This window comes from Trachinotus anak, unplaced genomic scaffold, assembly GCF_046630095.1.
Source record: "Trachinotus anak isolate AG129_WGS33_773 ecotype Australia unplaced genomic scaffold, CSIRO_AGI_Tana_v1 ptg000010l, whole genome shotgun sequence".
Classification (NCBI taxonomy): Eukaryota; Metazoa; Chordata; class Actinopteri; order Carangiformes; family Carangidae; genus Trachinotus; species Trachinotus anak.
Genome location: NW_027273861.1, coordinates 24453304 through 24467711, shown reverse-complemented (window position 1 = coordinate 24467711; position 14408 = coordinate 24453304).

The window sequence follows — 14408 nt, the reverse complement described above, 5'->3', positions numbered from 1 at the left end:
AGTCTCTCGTGTGTCAAGTGGATGTTGGAAGGAATGAAAAATTGTTTGGATGTGATCACGCAAGCAAGTCTGAATATCCTCTTAAATTGTCAATTTCCCAGTGTCACAATTACAGTTGTTATTCCTTTGACAGCTTCTCGGGCATTTTTACCTCTGCTTTATTTTGGACTAACATCTCTGCATCTTTTAAATAAATTGCATGTTTGGAAGAACTCGATAAATGCAGTCTGACATGTTCTCTTTATTAGAGTCAAACAAATCTATCCAGTCTAAGAAGTGGCCTTTCAGAGAGACAGTGCCTATTATAAAGCTTTATATGCTCCCATATGCAAATTTAATATATAAACATATATTGAATTTCTATATATGTACATAAAAAATAAAGCACACATGTAAAAATTATATATGAAACCTATAAATAATTGGAACAATTTTGTGTATTGATATATATGTCTGTTTATGTATGCTTGTTTATATGGCAGACATGTTACGCAAATATATTCATCCCAAAGCCTGTCAACATGTGTTGATATTATATACATAGGGTCAAAAAGTCTGCAACCACTTTACGAGAATGGGAAGATAGACATGTTTACAATTGATGAGGAATAAATATGAAAAACACATATAAGCATATAGAATTGTATGTTGTTTTAATAAACCTACATACGTAAATTAAACATATAATGTTGACATATATGGTTGCAACATGTTATACCATATAAAAATGCATCATATATGATGCAACATATATGATTTTGCTGAAGTGTTAAAAAGTAACAAAAAGACAAGGAGAGTTTTTTTTCTTTTGTTTTTATTCTGGGCTGGATACTCTTCATTAATTTAAACCATTATCCTCATAGGAAGGTAGAGAGTTCACAGCTCACTTTGCTAACTTAAAATATGGGTCATAGTGAATTTCATCCTCCAAAAAGTGCTTAACATTTAAGTGGTTATTTTAATGCGGAGACAGGTTTAGATTTACTAATGCCAAACCACATGGGATTAATGTTTTATTGACTCATGCTGTGTGACAGTTAATCAGGCTAAACAAGCGAACCAGAAAACAGTTATTACTTTTCATTAGGACTGCTAAGTTTTCATGTTCAGCCCTTTGCTTGGCAGTGTAATGCTGGCTGGACAACGATTATTATACAACCATAGTCATTACAAAGATAAATGCAAGAAATAGCAATTTCCTTCCAGTTGCTATGGTGATCAAAAGTCTATAATCTGTAGCAGAGAGCAATTCTGATGTATCTAATTTTAAAATCTGTGGGGTTTGGTATGAGAAAGCAAATGAGTCATCTTTATCAGGCTGATTTTATCTTTCGTGTATGGACTTTAATATGGAATTTAATACTCTGGACAGAGGAGTCACTGATTTGTCAGTTCACTGTGTGACGGGGGCAGGTTATTAGGCTGCAGGTCTGTAATTCTGCTAAAATACCAAACTGAGTATGTATCCACTGACGTGCTTCAGGGAGGGGGAGGAAAGTTTAATGTTCAATGTTACAATCAAATTCAACATCAAGACTTTGAATGTGATGTTTGTTTAAAGGCCAAATAATTAAAAATGCACAAGTTCAAAATATACAGACTACACAGAACTAATGTCTATCACATTTCAGATCAAAGACCTTTTACTGAGCTGATGTAGCTCAACCAACTCTGATTGAGCTACATAAGCTTCTGTTGCCCAGACCCAACCAAATGCAAGAATCTCAAATCTTTTACGTCCACCACCCTCACCATCATCAAACTAATTCTTTAATTAAAAAAAAACCACAGTGAGCGAATTGAGCAACCTCGTCTGAACTCTAAATCTAAAAAAATTCTCTGTGTGAGAGCTGCTGTAGCTCAGCCTGACCTGATGGCCCAGTTGGTTAAAAAGCAGGTTTGAAGAAGAGAGATTCTAGGTTTAAAATCCACAGTCTCATAGCTTAGTTAATTTATCACTTAAAATACAATTTCTGGACTGATATCTTATTATTAATGATTCTCCATTGATTGTAGCAGGTTCTATGTTTATAGTGTAGTTCATATTTAACAAATAACCAACCAAACAAGCTCTGACAACATATTTTTCAACATATTTCAGTAATCCTTTAAAGTACCAGGTACAGCATTAATGGTTTAAGTTTAACATAGTATTACTATGTTAGTTTTTTTAATACATAAGAAGCTTGAGTAACCTGAGTGTATTTTTTTCAGTTGGGTAATTATTTTATGTGTAGTGTGCAAAACGAGTACAGGACATTGAAAGTAAACAGAATCTGCTAGTGATGAACCCTGTGAGATGGATATTCAGATATATGAGCCAGAACAGCCCCGGAAAATTATGATTTCACACAGTTTAACACTACAAATAAATAAATATATAAATAAATAAATGCACAGCCCTGGTTCCACAGAACATTCAACAGTCTGAAAAGGGAGATGTGAGTTGCACAAATGAGCCTGGGGCTCACTATGGGCAATGATTTCTAGTCAGTAGCTATTAAAAGCGACAGTTTGTTGGTACGGTAATGTATTCAGAAAACACTGTTTTCAGTACCATGTTATTAACACATTGTTGCAGCCAGACAATAGAGGCCTGTCTGTTACACAAGTGCAGCACTTGCTGAAAATGACTGAACTATCACGCCATCTTTTATCAATGTTTTTATTCCAGGACCAATAACAAAGCCTGGTACAGAGCTATTTGCTTTCAATTTCTTTTCTTTCTTTTTTTTAATTAAAAAAAACAAAAAAACAAAAAACAGAATCCTTGAAGAGATAACAACATATCCTGCAGCTATATGCTCCCTAAACACTGAGAGGTGAGGTGAGAAAAAAATGAACTCCTGGAATAAAATAACTCTGTGGTACTTCTGACCACATGCTGAGCTCACAAGCTTGTACTGAAGGGCAGAGTCTTGAATTATGAAAGTGAACTGGATGATCTGAAAGAGTTTCTTTTAGCTCACAACTTTTAGGGCTCTGAGTCACACTTTAGCAACTGCAAATAAAACTGTTTTTCTCAGCATCTCTGATCATAGGTTTGTAGATTTGGTACCAACAATGGAGTCCAGAGTTATATGACTTTGCACCATGTGGTGAGAGAAAAAAAAAAAAGAAGTGAAGTGAGGGTGTATCACCTGGAGGCTTGCTGTATTTTTGTTTATTGATTGCACAACTCCAATATTGCCTGCACAGACACGACAAGCACACAGAGCTACAGAGGAGGTTTGCTTTCATTACAGAATTTCCCGGAAGGCAAAAAGTTCAGTGAAGGACAGTCCTTTGAGTGGATGTGTACTTAGGTCAAAGGCAATAGGTTCTCTGCTGTTCAAATACACTGGCAACAGTTGGCATCCAGGTGCTTTGCTTGCCATGCTGACAGAAGCTCTATGCTCAATTTATAGATGTAATGGCCATCTGAAAACACCGTTTTCAAAAGCAAAGGTCAACAAATGGCACAATGAAGGTAGATAATAGCAATCATAAATATGCAACGTATGGTAATGTATTTTTAGTAGCTGAACTGAGCTTTGTTTGTCTATTTTTTCTGCTGAATTCAGATCCACAGCCACTGATCCTGAACAAATTGTCATAATTATTTAGAAATTTTGAGACTTTTCTAAAAACTGCTTTAATATTCAAAGCCATAACAGATGTTAACAGGTGTTGTGCAGCCAGAGCCAACTGCAGCTCATCACTCGGGATGTCTGTTGGACACAAAACATTGCACAAAAAACACCTGGTTTTAGTTCGCTGGGCATTTATTAGTGGGCATTTATCACTCTGTTATGGTTGTGTGTTCCTTGATGTTGTAGTTTTGTTGTCCTCTCTGTCCTGTGACCCTTCAGGTAACCCCCACCCCCTTCCCCCTGCTACAGTGGATGGTTGAGCACGGCTGTTTCCACTTTGCTCATCAGGGTTGGGGGTACAGAGACTGGGAGAGGAGATACAGCTGGTGCCAGTGGGCTATTTGGCAACTTTCAGGTGGTGCGGTGCTCACTGGAGTAGTCTACTCCCTTTGCAGAGGAAAGGTGTTTGTGAGTGTTTATTTTGTGTTTTACTTTTTCTTAAATTGCCATTAATGACTCTGTACATATGTAGACGGACTTCTCTTTCTGTTTATAGTATGCTAGATTTCAGTTGTTTTTGGTGGCTTTTGATTTAAGTACATTTCTTTGGATCTAAGTTGTTAATAAATTCCTTATTTGTGCTTCTAATTCTGTTTTTCTTGATTCTTCTTCCCTGGGTTAAGTTTAATGGTTACTACCCTCCTCCTCCAGGAGTTTTTTAGGGGCATAACACCACTCCACTCCATTTTCAAGATGGGGGTACATTATTTGCATCACTACTATGATGCTTCTGTTACACCACCATCATTTTTTTTTTTTTTTTTCATCCTTGTGTGGTATTTACCATGATGGTTGTCTTCCAAGAAAGAAAATGATGCAACTGCTTCATGGTTTCCTGATGCTTTTTCTTGCCAAACAGGAAGGCGAACGTAATCTTGGCCTGACATTATTCCAGAAATACCAGCAAGTGCTGATGCTGGGCTAATCTCCAAGTTTTGTTTTGACTCCTTGGCTCAGATTATAGAGATTACAGACGGTTCTCCTGACATTTCGTTCAGTTCCCACTGGTTAAAGGTTAACAATGGGAGCTCTGATATAAACACTGTAAGGCAGGGCGCTCTGGAGGAGAAGGTACGTGAGTGAATCCGAGCAGTAGGGGTTCTGTGGTAAACGCAGAATAGGGCCTTATTGTTGCCATTTGCTTTGTTGAACCCAGATCTGTTCTGAGAAACCTAAATCCTGAGAACGCCTGATGCTCCAGGCTGGAAGGTTTGGCCAACATACTCACATGGGAATTGTAAGCTCTTGTTGGCAAAACACATTTAGTGTATGAAATCTTGCAGATAACAAATTGCACTCACTTTTGTGCAAGGACTTATTTCTCTCGAGACTTAAAAAAAACAAAATAAGTTTCCTTAAAGTTGTTCTGTGTAGAAATTTAACGTTATTGCAAAGTCTTTGATTAATCTAATTGTATGGTCCAGTTGTTGCAGTCCAGGTGTTTTTTTTTTTTTTTTTTTTTTTTTAAGCCCATTCATTGTCAGCTAAACGACTGACCCTTGAGAAACTCCATGAGTGAAAAGCAAAACTGAAGACTGGGAATTTCTAACAAACAAAAAAGATTCTCTTAGACAGATATGAGATATGACAAATATGAGCATATTAAATTAGGAAGCAGACCCTTTTAGGCCCAAACCAGGTTTCAAGATGCTGTAAAGGGATGGAGTGGTATACGGTGAAAAAAAAGCTACACTCAGGTAGGGATAATAGGACATGTGTGTTTGACACAATCAGAGATCTAATGTTGTCCACCTTTTTAACTGAGCAGTGTGCTGCACTATATTTCCAGATAACAGGTATGGAAGAAACTGGGGGTATGATTTCTATTTACTATGGTAGTGGACAGATAGAGGGAGCTAGAGAATAGAACAGAGCCTGTGTTGATTACAAGGCCATGCCAAGTGATGACAGTCACACAGCTGGGTTAAGTAGAGTGATGTGAACAATGTTGGCAAACAACATACAAGAACCCAGACGATTAAGATGTAAACTGTCCCTTTTAAAGAGTGTAGCTCCCTCCCAGGCAGGTGAAAATTGTCAATAAAGCCAATGTTGTGTTCCCTGCAGAGAAGAGGGAGCCAGGAGTGGAGCTGAAGGACTCTGGTGAAATACCCCACCACCCAAAGCCCAGATTGGAAATGGGTCCAGAGATAAAAATGTCTTTCCTACTAAATTCAGTGAGCTAAGAAAGTCTGAAGAAATCTTACTCAAGCACTTCAGATTGTTACCGGGGAATTTTGCCAGTGCTTAGACTGTTTGACATCTCAGATAATGGAGCCAACCACTATCAGCATCTGAAGTGAGCAGTAACTGGGGAGTACTGTGCTCCCCGATTCCATGAATGGAATGAGCTGCAACTTGAAAGATCTTAGACAAAGAAGGATAAGAACAAAACTTAATCATCGTCTACAGTAAAGCATTTAATCCCCGCTTCAAGAAAAAGTTTCCCTGTCAAAAGAAAATCAGTAATTTATTAGTTGTTGACGATATACCTTAAATGCAACCTCCAAAATGTGGATAATTTCATTATAACTGATTGTGCTGCAGAAAAAGGAAGACACCTGTGTATTTTGAGACAATCGGTACTAAAGCAATTGGATACAGGTGTACCCTGCATCTCACTTAATGCATCCTTTAACAATATCAATTTACCCAAGACCGTGAAGTACAGTAATTTTTTATCAAGGCGTGACTGTGGTATATTTTCTGCTCCATAAACATGGCCAGAATAATATTAAAACCTTGAAATATAATGTTTTTACATGCAACAATACAACAAACATTGGCCTAAAAAATTCTATTTGTGTGAAAGCATTTTTCAGCTTTAAAAATTACCTCCAACACATTCATTCCTTTAGTATAGTCAAAGAGAAAACATATGCTGGGGACCTGATAAAAAAACAGAAGACTGAGTGCTTCAGTTAATTACCCAATGCACAGGATTTAACATAACCATCCCATGTGCTGAGATAACTATGGTGCGTATCTATGCTAAGTGCTTATATTGCAAACATGCCTGTGTAACGACAAAGAGGGAGGGAAGGAGGTTGCAGAGGCCAACCCCACACAGGCTGAATTAAAGCCATGAGACATTCATGAGAGTTTAAGTGAATTTTTGAACATTATCAGCCTTGGACTTTTCACCTCAATGGTGCCAGAATGAATCCAAACTGGGAGAAAATTTCAGTTCCGCTACAAACACCCATTCCCCCTTGCTAAAGCGGCTGTGCCGAAGCCTCAGGCATGAGGCAGGGTGACTGAGGAGGTGTCCAGCTTCTCAGCGCTCCGTCCTCTGGCCCACGAGAGGAAATTAAATCGCTTTTCCCACAGCACCATTAATTGTTTTCGTGAAGTTGTTTATTTGCAAAGGCTTTTCCGGTGAACCTGCTGATTACAGGGGGGCAGGGAAGAGCTACAAAGACTGTTTTCTCTTGAATTATGGCGGATTTGTCTGTTACAGAGTTGTGGCCTGGATGCTGAGGGGGGAAAAAATCCAAGGATAAACAATGATGTATTCGTTATCATTCCTACCTTAGAGAAATAAATTGCATTCTTCGTTCAGAGAAAAAATTGATTTTCCATTGGAGAGGTCAGTGCAAAATGCTAACAATGGATCTATCGCTGGGCTGCTTTTTATGTAACACAGATTGCAACAGCTACATAAATAGAATATGATTTCCAGTATCGTGCTTTAATATTTTTACAGTTTGGATTTCATTCCAGCTCTGGATGATATATGGCAGCTCAGGTTTTGTTTAAGAATTACAGCAACATAAAAAAATTAAAATACATGAGCAGGGCATAAATGCATGAGAAACACCACACAAGTCATGCCTGGTTATTTTGACAGTTAAGAGACCTCCACATCTCTATCAGATCAGATAAACCCCAACTTTAAAACAACAGTGCTTATCACAAGCCATTTAACTGAAGCCTGTAGTCTGAGTGTGTTTGGTTTTCAGAGATCTGGACACGAATCAGATCAAATAGCCTTAAAATTGGCAATGTAACAACAAGCCAAACCAAACATGACAGAGAAACCAAGCCAGGAAAATAGCAACAGTTTGAGGTGACCGCTTGGCTGGTTCTGCCCTGTGTGTAGCCAGTGCTCAATCACATGGTGGGAAGCCTTAACAGCCTGTTGCCTCTGCAGTTCATGTACATTGTGTTTGTCATGTTCACACTGAGGAAGGGGTTAATGCACTGCGGAGCACTTCAAGAGGAGGCTTGATCTGGCTCTCCCAGCTCCCTGAGTTCCATGATGTTGGCCTAAATTTTGTATGTTGCTGTTTGTGCTGCTAATGGACTCGAAGATGGGAACTCAAACAATCATGCAGTCTCAGACAGAGAAGAGGGGGACTTTTTTCTCTGGCTAAGGAGTAGACTTTCCACTCACAAGAAGGTTTCTTTTAATGTTTAACACTCAAATGTGATTATTCACCAGCTCATTCAGCCTCCACACAACTTTGGAACCTGGCTGCATTCATGTTGGGTGATCGGATCTGTTTAGCAGGTGGTGTTTCAGTTCATCCTAAAGCTGCTGGATGGGGTTGAGGTCAGGGCTCTGCGCAGCCTAGTCAGGTTCTTCCACTACAAACTGGGGATACTATAATGCTGAAACAGGAAAACGGCCAAACACAAACTGTGGCCACAGAGCTGGACAATCCCATTGTCAGACAACAACTCTGCAAAACTCTGGATTGTATTCATTGATGTTCTTTACATTCAAAACTTCTCACCTTCTACAATCTCTTCACATGGTAACCACAATATGATTAAAGATAGAGAAAGACCATAGTAATGTCAAATAAGGTAAGATGAGGTTGAGGAGTGGTTACACTTGGATGAGACGAGGGAAGGTTGGGGAAAGATTGCGGTTACGGCTAATGTTTCTTGCTGGTCTGTGACAAGACATTAACTCTGGTTTCCTTCATGAAATCCAGATGTGCTACATGCACATCCACCAAACCAGCCTCTACATCCTTCCCTTTTGCCTCGATACATGAAGGGCATGCTACTCTGAGCATTTGGCAGTATGAGGACAGTGTAGGGTGACCAGGCGTCCGGCTTTAGGCTGGACAGTCCAGATTTTCAATGGCCTGTCCGGCGTCCGGACGCGTATTTGTCCTCCTTTTTGAGGCACTAGGCTTGAAGAGCGGAGTTTTTTCATCTTTGCTGGGCGGGCTGCAGCACAATATCCAATCATAGGCTGTAAAAAATGCATCCAATGCAGTAACATATCTGGTCTAACAAATGATTGGCTAAGAGCGGTGTCAGATAAATATCTGCTTATCATTGGTTAAAAAAGTAAACAAGGGTCCATGTGCTGCTACGTCATGACATTGACAGAAAGTTAGCATCATGCCAAAACACAAGACCTCGTTTAATTCTGAATGGACAAAAGAGCATGGATTTATAACGAAAAGTAGTCGAGACTCATTCCATGGCTTCTGCCCACTTTGTCGATGCGATGTCGATGTAAGCAGTCAGGGGAAAGCTGCAATTGAACGGCATGCGGGTACGGATAAACATAAAAGTAATAAACGTGCGGCAGGTACCTCTTCAATGAGGACATTTTTTTGTGAAGTTTCCTCGCCCCTGGATGACAAAATAACTGCTGCGGAGCTGTGCAAGGTGTACCATGCTGTAAAGCATCACCAGTCCTACAGAAGTGTAGACTGCGGCGTGAAAGTGGACTGGGAGATTTTCAGTGACTCGCCCACAGCTAAAGGGATGACCTGTGGCCGAACAAAAGCCAAGGCATTGTGCGAGAACGTCATCGCTCCCTATTCGGTACAGTTACATACCGACTACATAAAAGAAAACAACCTACCCTTTTCCGTGGCAACCGACGCCTCAAATAAAGGAACAACCAAGTGTTTTCCCACTGTGGTAAGGTATTTTCACTTCGATGAAGGCATCAAACATGTCCTGTTGGATTTTTATAGTGACAGCAACGAAATGTCAGAAGCCATAACAAACCAGCTGCTGGAGGAATGCAACCTGCTGCGATATGTTGTCACCAGGTGGTTGTCCCTGCTGCCATCCATTGACAGAATCCTGAAATATTGGAAGGCCCTGACCAGCTACTTCCAGAGTGACGGTGAGGTGGAATGTTTTGGAGAGGAAAGAAATGAGGTGTCAGAGACATATTTTGTGTTTCTCAGCCATGTTCTTAAGGTGTTCTCCGACACGATCGAAGCACTTGAGGCAAAATCCTTCAGCATTACATCGGTGTTTAAGGTAATGACTGAACTAAAACAAAAGCTGGAAAGAAGGATGAAGGACAGGTTCTTTTGGTTTACTGTCAACACCAAACTGAAGCAGCTGCCCCCTTGCCAGTCAAAAAAATGTGAGGCCGATTTTATGCTTTTTTATGAAAGAGCAAAGAAATACATCAGTGAAAGATATGACTTCTCTGACACAAGCTTTCATAGCAAAGTGGCCAAGCTTGGCCTCACAACTGCTGTGCCATTTGAAGACTACAGTGCTGCTGTCCAGGCCTGCAATCTGGACATTGATATGGATGGACTGTATGAGGAATATGCCATGGTGGAAGGTTCCTTCAGTTCACCAGAAATGGAAGCTTGCCACAGCGAGGAACGATATTTGAAATTGTTTTCCAGAGCAGATGTACCACTTGTGAATCTCAGGAAGGTCAGCGCCTATATTTTCTCCATCCCATGCAGCAATGCACACACAGAACGTGTCTTTTCAATGATGACAACTGCATGGAGAAACGAGAGGAATCGTCTGGATGTGGACAGTGTCAAGGCTGAGCTGCAAGTGTGTGTCAATTTCACTTATCCCTGCACAGAGATGTACAAGAAGTTCACTGGAAACAAAAAACTCTTGGATGCAGCCAGGAAAGAACAGAAGTATTGCAGATAGACAATCAACTTATGAAATCTTATGATTTCACTGATGGGCGACATGAAATATTTATATTTATTGGGTTGAAAACAATACAGATTTTGGAAGGTTGATAACTATATTGTTGCTATGTTGTTATTTGTACCAGTCTCTGCAGGATATAAAAAGGCCCAGGGGCAGTGGGGGCTTGGAAGCCATGATGACAGAGGGGCTGTTGATCCTGAGCTGCTACAGAGGGTGAATGTGGAGTTTGCTTAAAGACAGGTCTGCTGCACACACACAGACACTGAAGACAAGTCCCCAAAAGACTGAAGCACTTTAGAAATGCTATACTTTTTGAGCAGTTGAATGTATTTTTTTTTTTTTTACCATCTCCTTTGTTGTTTACATACATAAAAGGTTATTTTTTTTTATTATGTATGTTATGTTACCTGTTAATTGTTTTTTACATTTAAGTCCACACATGTTATGCTTTGTGGCACTCTGCACTTTAAAAGATTAATTTCAGTGGTCACTTTTTGAACACCACAATGTATTGAATAAATACAAATACTGTGAACAAACACTTTTTGACTTTTCATTAATATTTTTTCCTATTCAGCTACACAAACATCATCTTTAAACCACTCCAAATTGTACTATAAATGAGAGTATACCAGAGTCCTATGTACACCGTAGTAATTTACTGATATGCTGCATAATGTCCTCCTTTTTGGTGTTATGGAAATGGTCACCCTAGGACAGTGGTGTCCACATACTTTTGTCATGTGTATATTTATAAATGTATATTTAAAGGAGTTATTTCTAAGTTTTCTCTGCCTTCGAATGTAATTGTCGCTTGACAAGAGCTTTGGCCATTGTTGTCTTTATAATAGAAGAGGCTATAATACTGAAGGCTACAGTGAGCCATATCGGAAAATGATAAGACAGGCTGGTGCTAGCTGGTTAGCACTCTAACTTAAATAGAAGACATAACAGAGATAAGAACTTACATTACCTTTGCTTTCCACTGCAGCTCCTGGTGAGTAAAGGAATTAAGTTTAATGCTGAACTCACAATGTTTCTTTTGCACTGGTAAGTAAACAGCTGTTAACGCTAACGTTAGCTCTGTAGCAATAGCAAATCTTACAAATGGCTTCTTTAAAGTGCTAATCAGTGACTTTCTGTGAAGTTGTTTTAACCTTGTGGTCACTGCATGTACCAGCTAACGTGAACAAATAGCCTGTATAATACTCATGTACAATCATGTAAGCTACAGCCTGCAAAACCTGGTTAATGCGTAATCGAAGAGTATGGAGACCATCCCCAATCTTGGAATTTTATGTATTTATCAGGGGCAATGAAATATGAATAACATCATTATCATAGAAAAATGCTGGATGGAGCCAAATATTTGGCTACTTTTTTGCAGTAAAAGCAGCCATAAGTATGAAAGTAAACATAAAAAAATAAAAGATGAAAACAAAATCAATCTGCCAATACAGATTATGTGTTGGATGTTGTTATGATTTTCCAGACTGTTGGCCTTTGCCACATTACATAACTCTGGATTTTGTGGGGACTAACAAAAGATAAATTCATACATTTCATAAATGTTTTGGCCTCATTTGAACTCTGAGTCTAATCCCGCTCAGAAAAAAAGCAGTGATTGTCCAACCTGGTTCAAATCTTAATTACACAACTTGGCTTTTCAGCCAGAGAGAGAACAAAGGAATGAGACATAGAGTAGTAAATCCTGAAAATATGAGCAATCCATGTCACAGTTCAGTGTGAGTGAATGAAACATCTCTGAATCATTTATTATTGTGTAGACATATGGTCTTGATTACTGAAGGGTCTACAACACAGATATGTCAACATTGACATTCTGGTAAAACACAAGTGATTAGATTTGGCAGATGTGCGTTCAAGATCACAGAAGAGTGATGAGTGATGACCGAAAAAAAATCACACACATGAAATAAGCATCCAGCCTTCCTAGAACACAATGTACGCTGGGATATAAGACAACGTGTGGAGGTCGGCCCGGATGAGAAATGTAAAAACAATAGCTGACGTGAAGTAGTCATCTAAACCTGTATCTGGATTTATAGGCAGCAACGCTGAGCTGCAGTTCCATCCAAAGTCAGCTCCATTACCTCATGTTGATACACTGGATATCTTCCTTTTTTAAACAAGAGTTTGAGACAGAACATTTTACTTGTGTTTTAATGTTGGCATATTCTTTTGTTTACCTCTTTAATCACTTTTCCTCTGCTAATCTTTACTTTATTAACTAAACATTTGTTCTGTTGTTTTTTGTCTTCTGTTAATTCATCTAATTGTGTATAGTATAAATTACTAGAAACTGTGCAAGTGTCACCTTGTTATGAGCAAAAGACAGGACTTACTGTTTGCTCAGTGGTGGAAGAAGTTACTTAAGAAAAACTAATGATACAACAATGCAAAAATACTTAGGATTTTGAACATATCCTCATAACTACTTTAGTAAATATACAAAAGTATTATCAGTAAAATTTACTTTAAGTATCAAAAGTGAAAGTAAATATACTTTATTAAACTTAATTAATCAATGCATAGGTAGCATTTTATTGCTGAAGCTTGTAAAGGTTGATCTAGTTTTACTTGCTAAGGTAGTTTGGTAGTTTTTTCCAGTGGTTCCCTACAAATTTGTCTTTATGTTCGGCTTTTTGGTTAAACATTGGGTAATTTTAGCTCATTATATCTCGTGCTTTTAAAATGAAACCATCTCAGAAGTTTAGAAGCAAAGCTAAGGGGCACTTTGTAGATGTTGTTGCTTTTTCAAATAAAAATTGTGAATCACTGGTTTAATCTTAAACAGTATATTTGAATATGATATAAAATCCTAATCTGGATATAACAATTGAGTCCATCTGTTACGTAAATCTAGTAAATTTCAATATTTACTTTTGAGACACAGATTTATTGTAAATATAGTACAACTACCTACCAATGCTGTTCACATGTCTATGTTTCTATGTCTATGGAGGTTGGAAAAATTTTAAATAGAACATTCATCAAAGTGTGAATCTCGATCTCACTCAGTGTGATGATACTTTCCAAAGCCATCGCTGCGAGAATATTTCAATTGTACAGTATCTAATAAAATATGCTACTCCTTACTGAAGGACGCACACTGTGATGCTTGAACTTAAAGGATGCTTTGATAAGGAAAATGAAAGATGGAACAAACTTTCAGCATATGAAGTTGTGTGTTTTTTTCTTCTGGGCCTGAGTTTCATCCTGAGCGGACGGACAGAGGATGTGAACCTTGAGGAACTCAGAGTCACTAGATAGCACAGTTTTCCCTTTTCACTGGGGACCCACACCAGGAGATTTCCCACGCTTGGAGTGTAATGTGCTGTTGCCGTTGCATCCCCTCCTCCTGTCTCTTAGTTCTCGCCCACTCGTCGAATATGTTTATCATGAATCCTCTTCTCCTTCCTCTATCTCTTCTCCTGCTTCTTGTCTTCCCTTCCCATCCTGCTTCTTGATGCCTCGCCTGTTGCAGCAACATGAACAGCACAAAAATATTGTTTTTGGGCAGTAGGCATGCACAAGGGGAAGTGAGGGACCCCCCCAGGCCACACTGAGGTGCGTCTGCATTGGGGAGATGCACAGCACAAGTCCAGTCCTGGGGGATTATATGGAGGAATGTTCACACTGGGTCATCCACTCCATATCTGCTTTCGTCTTAATGACCACCAAGGGGGGGTTGCGCCTCATCCTTTAAGACGCATGCAGAGCACTGTGTGTTCTCTGCACCTATTTTAAACTCAGGGTCACTGGGTTCGGTACAGCCATATGTGATAAAGACCATCATGGCTGATGATATGATGAACATACAGTGTGTCCTTCTCAGTGCATTGGCTTGGTTAACAT